General features: G+C 38.4%; 1 protein-coding gene across 3 annotated transcripts in view; it reads left to right on the plus strand.

The window, feature by feature from the left end:
- Positions 1 to 3,547: 3,547 nt before the first annotated feature.
- Positions 3,548 to 9,175, plus strand: part of LOC123772852 (zinc finger protein 271-like) — a 128,721-nt gene continuing 123,093 nt past the window's right edge. Inside the window, exons 1-4 of one of the 3 annotated variants that reach the window (XR_011228222.1) lie at positions 3,548 to 3,686; positions 4,989 to 5,098; positions 5,555 to 5,622; positions 7,802 to 8,996. The gene's annotated coding sequence lies outside the window, so the exon portion shown is untranslated. Of the gene's footprint in view, positions 3,687 to 4,979; positions 5,099 to 5,554; positions 5,623 to 7,801; positions 8,997 to 9,175 lie in introns of those variants that run through there. The other 2 variants (XM_069323356.1, XM_069323355.1) reach the window with 2 other exon arrangements.

Genomic DNA, 9,175 nt, shown 5'->3' on the forward strand with positions numbered 1-9,175 from the left:
CTATAAATTTTGCAAGTATTTACCTCCTTAAAATTTTCTTAGATTAAGGACCTGCCCGAAACGCTGCGCGTGCTAGTGGCTTTACAAGACTGTAATTACCATATTTGTATCCTCACATTCCTTATGTACATTCTTGTATATGCATAAATAAATAAATAAATAAGTTTCTGATATACGTTAATGATCTCCCAGAGGGTATAGACTCATTCCTCTCAATGTTTGCTGACGACGCCAAAATTATGAGAAGGATTAAGACAGAGGAGGACAGCTTGAGGCTTCAAGAAGACCTGGACAAGCTGCAGGAATGGTCGAACAAATGGATGTTAGAGTTTAACCCAAGCAAATGTAATGTGATGAAGATAGGGGTAGGAAGCAGGAGACCAGAAACAAGGTATTACTTGGGAGATGAAATACTTCAAGAGTCAGAGAGAGAGAAAGACCTGGGGGTTGATATCACGCCAGACCTGTCCCCTGAAGCTCATATCAAGAGGATAACATCAGCAGCATATGCCAGGTTGGCTAACATAAGAACGGCCTTTAGAAACTTGTGTAAGGAATCTTTCAGAACATTATATACCACATATGTCAGACCAATCCTGGAGTATGCGGCTCCAGCATGGAGTCCATATCTAGTCAAGCATAAGACTAAACTGGAAAAGGTTCAAAGGTTTGCCACCAGACTAGTACCCAAGCTGAGAGGTATGAGCTACGAAGAGAGACTACGGGAATTGAACCTCACTTCGTTGGAAGACAGAAGAGTTAGGGAGGACATGATCACCACATTCAAGATTCTCAAGGGAATCGACAGGGTTGATAAAGACAGGCTATTTAACACAAGGGGCACACGCACTAGGGGACACAGGTGGAAACTGAGTGCCCCAATTGAGCCACAGAGATATTAGAAAGAACTTTTTTAGTGTCAGAGTGGTTGACAAATGGAATGCATTAGGAAGCAATGTGGTGGAGGCTGACTCCATACACAGTTTCAAGTGTAGATATGATAGAGCCCAATAGGCTCAGGAACCTGTACACCTGTTGATTGACGGTTGAGAGGTGGGACCAAAGAGCCAGAGCTCAACCCCCGCAAGCACAACTAGGTGAGTACAACCAGGTGAGTACCTGCAACAGATCTTGAAACAACAACTGAATTTAATAGCTTCTTTTCATCGATTTGTGCTAACCTTGCCCGAAAAATCCCAGAGACTCAGACATATGTTACCACATATCTTTCAGGCAGCTATCCAAACTCTCTTCTCTCTCCGGTCAGCCCTCCAGATGTTGTGTCCATCATTCACCCGCTAAAAACCAAAGCGGGGAACATTAGTGAAATACCATCGATGGTATACAGGAGTGCTCCCCATGCCCTTGCACCACCCATAGCATTGCTGTTCAATAAATCCCTAGAGTGTCATACCTTTCCTGATATCCTTAAAAAAGCAAGAGTAACGCCAGTTCATAAAGGAGGTAACACGGCAGACATAAATAATTACAGACCCATATCAAATCAACCTATATTATCAAAAATATTTTAATTTTTTTTTACAAACAGCTCTACTCCCTTATAAAATTCAATATACTAAGTCCTTGTCAGTTTGGCTTCCGCTCCCAAAAGAGTACCAATGATGGTATTGTTAGTCTGCTTGACTTAATCTTCTCAGCCCTCGACAAAAGTGAGTTTCCAATTGGACTCTTCATTGACCTGAGAAAGGCTTTTGATACTGTTAACCATAACTACCTCTTACTTAAACTCCACCAATATGGAATCCGTGGCCTTACCCTGAACTATATCCGATCCTATCTTAGTAACAGACACCAATATGTAGCCATCAATGATATAACCTCTCCCACTCTACCAATAACTGTATGGGTGCCACAGGGCAGCATCCTAGGACCCTCCTGTTTCTTATATACATCAATGATCTCCCTAATGTCTCTAACATACTTAAACCTATATTGTTTGCTGATGATACTACTCATCTACTCTGACCCCAATCCACTCATGTTAAATAAGATTGTAAACAATTAATTTAAAAAAGTCTACTTGTGGATGTCAACCAACAAACTCACACTAAACATAGAAAAGACCTACTACATCTTATTTGGAAGCAAATCAACAAATGCAATTCAGCTTCAGATAGATAATGTAAACATTAGCAATAAAAATGATGGAAAGTTCCTTGGCCTGTACTTAGACAAGAGACTCAACTTCAGCACCCATATACAACACATAACTAAAAATGTTTCTAAAACAATTGGTATACTCTCTAAGATACTCTCTAAGATCAGATATTATGTACCCTACTCTGCTCTCCTCTCACTCTATTATGCACTTATCTATCTCTATCTTACTTATGGTAGCTGTGCTTGGGGTTCAACCTCTGCAAACTACCTCAGGCCCATCATCATCCAGCAAAAATCTGCTATCAGGACAATAACTAACTCTACTTTCAGACAACACACAGCTCCTCCGTTTAAATCCCTAAACATGCTAAACATAAATTCAGTTCACACATTCTCCTGTGTAAATTACGTTTATAAAACCCTTTTTCTAAGTGCAAACCCTGTTCTGAAACTCTTCCTGGACAGATGTAATAGAACACATGCCCACCACACCAGACATAAATATCACTTTGATATCCTCAGAGTCAAACTTAATCTATGTAAACACTCTATGTAAATAAAGAGACCTAGTCTATGGAACTTACTCCCTAATGATTTGAAAAGCTGTCCAACTTTTGCCATATTCAAAAATAAAACCAAAAAGTACCTAATTTCATCTTCATAGTTTTCTACCATGGGCTTTATCTTCGCACTGTACCTAGTGCTACTCAATCCCCCAATATTTGTACCTAAGCCATATTACTTTAACATTGTAATCTTAGATATCATTTGATATCTATCCATTTATCCATTTATGCCCGAAACGCTTTGCGTAATAGTGGCTTTAGGCATTGTATGTACTAGCTATACCTATAAGTTAAACAATCCTTGTAAATATTTATTGTATGTATGTACCTTACCTAAATAAAATTGTGTATTGTAATTGTATATCATGGTTGTTGTAATGAGTGCATTTAATTTCTACTGCATTATTCCTTGAAACTTTTCCTCGAAATGATCCTCATATTGTGCTTCAGTGAACCAATGTATAAGCCTGAAATGCTATTCTCATGTATCTAGTAATCCTTGTTTCTTTATTGTGTATTATTCTGATCTGCTTTTGTGTCAATATTTCTTCAAATTACCTGTAAACATTTTTGTTGATTTTACTGTAATTATTTTACTTAAAATTATCTGTACCTGTAAAGAAAAGCTATAAAATACCTGGTAACATTTTTTATCAATTTTACTGTTAATTTATATAAAAAAAAAAAACTTAGTTTAAAGACTTACCCGAAACGCTATGCGTGCTAGTGGCTTTACAAGAATGTTAATTCAACTTATTTTCTATATTCTGTGTTAACCTCCAGTGTAACTTCTTGTATAAAAATAAATAAAAATAAAATAATAAAAATAACAAAACTATTTATGATGGGTTCAAGCGACGATTGAGTAGTGCGCAAAGCGTCCCTCACCTGTGACGTCACAGCGTCATCCGCCGCCAGGAACATCAACAAAGCGGTCAGTTTGTGGTCCGTGCAGTCAGCAAGAAGACAAACGCTTCATGCAATCACGCAAATATTATCGTAAGTAAACACTTATATTTTATAATATTATTAGACTGGTGCTGGCTATAGTGCTGGTGTATTAAGTGGCGAGGAGCAGTGGTGGTGTATTGAGAGGTGAGGGGGCAGTGGTGGTGTATTGAGAGGTGAGGGGCAGTGGTGGTGTATTGAGAGGTGAGGGGCAGTGGTGGTGTATTGAGAGGTGAGGGGCAGTGGTGGTGTATTGAGAGGTGAGGGGCAGTGGTGGTGTATTGAGAGGTGAGGGGCAGTGGTGGTGTATTGAGAGGTGAGGGGCAGTGGTGGTGTATTGAGAGGTGAGGGGCAGTGGTGGTGTATTGAGAGGTGAGGGGCAGTGGTGGTGTATTGAGAGGTGAGGGGCAGTGGTGGTGTACTGAGAGGTGAGGGGCAGTGGTGGTGTATTGAGAGGTGAGGGGCAGTGGTGGTGTACTGAGAGGCGAGGGGCAGTGGTGGTGTATTGAGAGGCGAGGGGCAGTGGTGGTGTATTGAGAGGTGAGGGGCAGTGGTGGTGTACTGAGAGGCGAGGGGCAGTGGTGGTGTACTGAGAGGCGAGGGGCAGTGGTGGTGTATTGAGAGGCGAGGGGCAGTGGTGGTGCATTGAGAGGCGAGGGGCAGTGGTGGTGCATTGAGAGGCGAGGGGCAGTGGTGGTGCATTGAGAGGCGAGGGGCAGTGGTGGTGCATTGAGAGGCGAGGGGCAGTGGTGGTGCATTGAGAGGCGAGGGGCAGTGGTGGTGTATTGAGAGGCGAGGGGCAGTGGTGGTGTATTGAGAGGCGAGGGGCAGTGGTGGTGTATTGAGAGGTGAGGGGCAGTGGTGGTGCATTGAGAGGCGAGGGGCAGTGGTGGTGTATTGAGAGGTGAGGGGCAGTGTTGGTGTATTGAGAGGTGAGGGGCAGTGTTGGTGTATTGAGAGGTGAGGGGCAGTGTTGGTGTATTGAGAGGTGAGGGGCAGTGCTGGTGTATTGAGAGGTGAGGGGCAGTGCTGGTGTATTGAGAGGTGAGGGCCAGTGGTGGTGTATTGAGAGGCGAAGGCCAGTGCTGGTGTATTGAGAGGCGAAAGCCAGTGCTGCACATACAGTATATAAAAACAGCATAATATTTTAATCAGAACCAGGGTTTCCTAATGGCTCCTTGAGATTTATGTGCAAAGTACTTAACCCAGTTATAAGTTCCAAATCATGTGTGTTGTATTATTAAACATCTCTTTAGAAAGCTGATTTATGTTATTTCTTAGTGTTCACTACTACTAGGTAATGATAAATATATATCTCACTGATATATTATTAATTATATTCAGTTATTACAGATGATTTTGATGCTGCAAACCAGAGATGCATCGCTGTGGAAAACATGTCTGAAGTGGAAACTTAAAACGAAGCTTCAGATATGAAGCGAAGAATGCCAAGAATAACAAATGTAAGCATTGAAAACCTAGTTCAGTAATGAAAAAAATTCACAAAATTGACATACTGTGCATTATTTCATCTCATTGTCAATCATATTTAATGATTTTTTGTTTATGGAGTAATCTTTGCTATGTTGATAGTGCTCGTTGTGTGTCTGCAGGTGCATTCATTATGTGTATGATGCCTGGTGTTAAAGTATTATTTCTTACTCGTTCATGCTCTCATTTAGACGTTTGGCCTCGATGAGGTTCAGTCTTGTGTGGCACGTTTCTGTTGAAATGTAGTCTTTTCGAGACTACATTTCAAATATTACCTAACATGCATGGCTACTCCCTCTCCTTGTCTAATATATCTATCTGTGTGAAATAGATTAAATCCATTTATTTGATATTCAGCTAATAGTTCTCTATTTTCTACATTCATCCATTTTTTGGTAAGTGCAATAATATGTATTGTTTCATTGCAGATAAGAGATTCCAGATTTCCGAAGTACTGAAACGCACACCATAAAGGCTTGGTGGATCTAGGTGCAAGGTAAAATAATTTATTTACTTGTATAGTATATATTTTTAGCTAATTATCAGTATATAAAACCACAGTACTTAATTTTATCAGTGTCAAAGACAATTACATCTTATTCATAAATACCATTATATACCTCACTTGTGGTAGCATATACACACATTAAGTGTATTATGTAGCATTATCTGTAATCAACTAATTTTCAGAGCTGCTCTGAAAATAATACTCTTTAAAAAAGTGTTTCTTAACAATAGCATTTCATTACAATATATCCATAATCAACTGTATCAAACCCTATTACAGGTAAAACCAGTAGGCTTTCTACTGTATTTTATCAAACCCCTATTAGAATAATAGATCTTGTAATGATTTTGCAAAAATAGTGCCATATACTATTTTTAAAATATTATTAAAAAATTTACCCATATGGTGCATTCGGATGACAAACCAAATTTTTCACTTTTGACAATTGAGCACCTGCTACATCCAGATTCCAGGGAGGAAAGGAAGGAAGGACGATCTTTGGAATCATTACCTAAGTAGACAGGAAAGCTCATTTATCAAAATTCATTAACATTATACATATTTGGATCAAAATAGAAAATATAAACGGAAACTCCGAAACTCGGAAAAATCCAGATGATATCTACAAACAAATCCCCTTTTCCTAGTTCTGCATCTCTCCTTTGGAATAAATTTTGTTGTGCCTTTATCATATATTTCACAAAACTTGACATACATCTCATTTACTTCATGTCCTAACAGCAAGTGTTTGTCAAATTCCTTAAGGAAATATCTGAGTTCCCCATAATGACCTCTCCACAAATCAGGTTTTTCAACTGCTTCAAGCTTATTTTCTAACAGATTATAATGCATTGCATACTTTATTCCCAAAAAGACATGGTCACTTTTACCCAAGGGAGGGAGGTACTGAATGACAAATATCTCTTCCTCTTTCCTTGTAAATATAACATCCAGAATGGAGGGAACATCCCCTTCCTTCATCCTCGTAGCTTGTTTAACATGTAGAAACATGAATGTTTACAGGATGAGGTTTACAAATCTACAAGTCCAAAAATCCTCTGTTCTAACTTAGCAAAGCTTAGCTTAGCCTACTATATTGAACTTTAACTTTATAACAAAACCAATCAAAAGGGTTTGCAATAATATTAGTTGAAAAATTCTACCATTTTTGTTTTTCAGTGTTAATAGTAAAAATGCTTATGTTTTTATTGTTAAATTTCAAAGTAATATCAGTTTGAAGATATTTAAGAATAAATATGGCTAGGTCCCTTTAGTGTATAATTGTATATTATCCACCAAAATATTCACACAAACAAAAATTGTTAATTGTAACAAACTTTTTCTAGTATGTGTCCTGAAGTAAATTTCTATCAAACCTCACTGGAAAATTCATTGGGGTTGTATGTTTATTGTTAGTATGATATACAGTCTACTGATCAATTGAACTTGGTACTATTTATCATCCAAATGCACCAATATGTCTTCATTCTTCCCAGATGAAGGAACTAGGTAACGTTCATCATCTGAATGCACCATCTGCAATGCATCATCTGAATCTTTTCCCACACTCATGACACACGGGAGGTTTATCAGCTGTATGCACAATCCTGTGAGTTTTTATAAGTCGCAGACGATTGAATCCCTTGCCACACTCGGGACATTCATGAGGTTTATCATCCGTATGCACAGTCATGTGACTTATTGTACTGGAACGTTTCCCAAATCTTTTCCCTGCATTCAGCACACTTGAAATGTTTAGCACATGTTTGTAGTGTCCTATGCACATATATACATATATATATTTGTGATCAATGTTCCCTTCGGGAATCTTAATTTTAAGATGAATAGGAAAACCAGGGATATACTGAACATCTTGTATCAGAATCTTTACTTTAAAAAACATAACGTTTCGAATACTTCTCGTATTCATCATCAGATCTAAAAGAAAAAACAGAAATCACAATCAAATAGCTGGTAAACAAAGAACTCATACTGAATATAATTGCCTATCAAAGAAAGGAAAATGCTTAAAAAACAAAACACTTAAGCGCACTTAAAGTGATCAATACAAATAAAACTTATTAACTGTCACATATATTAAAACTAATTTAAAATCCATTAAACTACAAGATGAAATTTATAACTACTAAAACAAACCATTCTACAGGCATACCTCAGAATAAGAGTTTAATCCGTTCCTGGAGACGCCTCGCCTTCCGAAAACTCGCATTCCGAAGTTAATTTCCCCATAAGAAACAAAGGGAAATGAATTAATCCGTTCCTGACTACCCCAAAAACCCCACATCAAACTAAATTTTTATACCTAATTTACCTAATTCATCTAAATAAACCTACAAAACTGTGTTCCAGTTATTACTTACCTTGCTGTCGAGTGCTGTAGGCGTATGGAAGATGGTGAGGAGGAGAGGAGTTACTGTTTGGAAGGGGAGTCCCCTTCCATAATCACATCACATAACCCCATGCCTTGTAACACTATGGATGCCACTTCTCTTTCTAAATTTTTCAAACCAGCCCCTGCTTGCCTTAAACTCTTTCTTATCTGCATCACTCGTTGCAGGGGTATTCTTTAGAAGGTCTTCGTGCAACACCCTGGCTTTCTCACAAATAATGGCCTCTGAAACACTATCACCCCTCAACTCCTTGTCGTGTATCCAAATTAATAACAACTTTTCCACTTCTTCAAGTATTTGTGGTCTTTGTGCCGTTAATGTTCTTACTCCTTTTGCCACTTTAGCACCCATAATCTTATTTTTCTTCTTAAGTATAGTGCATATTGTTGATGTGGCTTTGTTGTACTGCCTACAAAGTTCAACAACACGTGTACCGTTCTCATGCTTCCGAATGATCTCTTGTTTCTCCTCTATTGTCATCCTCACATGAGCTTTCTGGCCTTTATCCTTACCACTGGCTTTCTTGGGACCCATGGTGAGATATATAATAACAAATTGTATAGACAAATCACCAAAAATCCAACAAAACACTGAAAATCCGCGAGAAGAATTGATGTGGGGGTAGTCACTGAGCGCGAGACAATGGTAAACTGCGGGGCGGAGGGGCGACGATCGCCGAACCACCACGCGCTAGGTCCGCCTGTACGGGTATCAACAAACTCGCGTCCCGAAGTAACCCTCGCCTTCTGAGACAAATTTTTGGAGTAAATACTGCTCGCCTTCCGAAAACCTCGCATACAGGGACAATCGCATTCCGAGGTACCACTGTATTAAACTTACGTGAAGTGATCAGAAGTGAAACCCGATACCTAACACATAGATACTAAACACTATAACAAATATTTATATAATGACTACAAATATACAAAAAATGTATGTAAAATACAAACAGAATAAACGACAATTATAAAGTACTAACCAAAATCTTATAAAAAACTCAAAAATTAAATAAAATTAAATACCAAAAAATGTATTATATATCCTAAATAAAAGATTATATTAATGTACAATGTTAAGACTTGAAATAAGTAAGAAAGGGCAAAGACATGGTAAACTAAACAAAATTAAAC

Source organism: Procambarus clarkii, chromosome 12 (assembly GCF_040958095.1).
Source record: "Procambarus clarkii isolate CNS0578487 chromosome 12, FALCON_Pclarkii_2.0, whole genome shotgun sequence".
Classification (NCBI taxonomy): domain Eukaryota; kingdom Metazoa; phylum Arthropoda; class Malacostraca; order Decapoda; family Cambaridae; genus Procambarus; species Procambarus clarkii.